Raw genomic sequence first — 1,871 nt, forward strand, 5'->3', positions numbered from 1 at the left:
TCCTTATTATTTTATTTTTGCCTAAATTGTATATAATACTCATATATTTTTGAAAAATACTTTCGTTTTTTAGGGCTCGTTGGGGACTACTTCTCTAGGAAGCACTTATGTTTATAATCGCTTCTAGCAAAAGTACTTTTATTATAAAAACATCGAAATTTTCCTAAAAAATCCGAGTGCTTCCTAAAAAGGCACTTGTAGTGTTTCTTGGAAAAGTACTTGTAGTGTTTCTTGAAAAAGCACTTGTTGTGCTGCCTCAAGAAGCACATATTAATAATTCCACAGAAAGTGCTTCTATGACTCATAAGCACTTCTATATTTTCTGCCAAACGTTGTCGATTGTAAGCACTTTTTATTGTCAAAAAACGCTTTTAGCTCTTCCAAAAACACTCACAAATAAATTATTATATGCTTCTCAATATGGAAAAACATTCATTTTTCTTAAAAGCAGGCATATTATATATGGATCCGTATACTCTACTCTGATTTTCTCTACCATAATCTACTTGACTTTTATTCTCCACTTGACACCTCATTAAAATTTAATCTAACAAATTTAAATTGGACACATTTTCCTTAAAATAAAAATTCAATCTACTCCTAACTAAATTTTTTTTTTTTTAAACAAAAAAACCCCTAACTTGACTAACGCCTAAATTAACGACTGTAGCAGTTTTTTTTTCTTCCTCTTCTTCTTCCTTCTCTGCACGTCTCCCCCCACCCCCAAACCTTATCGCTCATCATTCTTTTCTGTCTCAAATCTTAGAACACAAAAACATTATTACCAAGAAGAGTATGAACATAATAAGAATCATCTGAGTCCTTTTTTTTGGGTTCTCCTTCTTACTGCATCACGTTCGCTTTTGCTTCCTATGTCTGCAACCACCCTCAACAAACAATGGATATGGGAATGGAAGTTTTTTTTTTTTGGTTCATTTGATAGGGAAGTTTCAATCTTACTTTTGATTAATTTATAAACAAATTTATCTACCACTCTCGTATCCTTATTTATATCACTGCTTCTGATCATCAATCTTTTTTTTCTTTCTTCCTATGTCTGCAACCACCATCATCAAACAATGAATATGGAATTTTTTTTTTTCTTTTGATATGGGAAAGAGAAGAGGGATTATGATTACAGAGGTTTTGGGGAAAAGAAATCTCAGTGAGAGGTAAGATTTTTGGGGAAAGAAGAGGAAAAAATAAGAGAAGAAAGACACAACGTGATGCAGGAAGAAGGAGAAGATTAAAAAAGACTTAGGAAGGCTAACTTTCCCGTTAGTTGGATTAGGGAATTTTTTTTTCCTTTTTAATTAGGAGTAAATGAGTTTTTTATGTTTAGGATGATGTGTCAACTTTTAAGTCCCTTAGATTAACTAAGGGGTTGATAACCATTTAATTTTCAATTTTTAGTTTTTCATTTTCACTTTTCTTGGGACCTCTAGATCTAAAATTCACAAAAAAAAAAAAAAAAAAGACATCCTAATTCCAACAAATTCATCGAGAAATACTACGAATTCTTTGCAACATGCACTTTCATTCTACGATCTCAAATTCATAATTTTACCCCCAAAACATTTTCATTTTCAAGTTCCACATAAAATTGAAATTAGTTGCCAAATAGGTTTTCAATTGTCAATTTTTGAAAATTGAAAACTAAACTGAAACGGGTTAATTTTCAATTTGCAATTTTACCCCGAAACATTTCATTCTCCCTTATAAAAACAAAATGAAGAACTCAGAATGAGTGCTAAATTTTGTTAAATTTTTTCATATGAACGATTTATGAAATATGCTCTCATTAGTAATGGAACTACAACCTTCAGAACGCTAGCCATTGACTTGAAAAAGCCGAAAGACAATAATAATTA

This window comes from Prunus mume, linkage group LG2 (assembly GCF_029339155.1).
Source record: "Prunus mume cultivar Tortuosa linkage group LG2, ASM2933915v1, whole genome shotgun sequence".
NCBI classification, from domain to species: Eukaryota; Viridiplantae; Streptophyta; class Magnoliopsida; order Rosales; family Rosaceae; genus Prunus; species Prunus mume.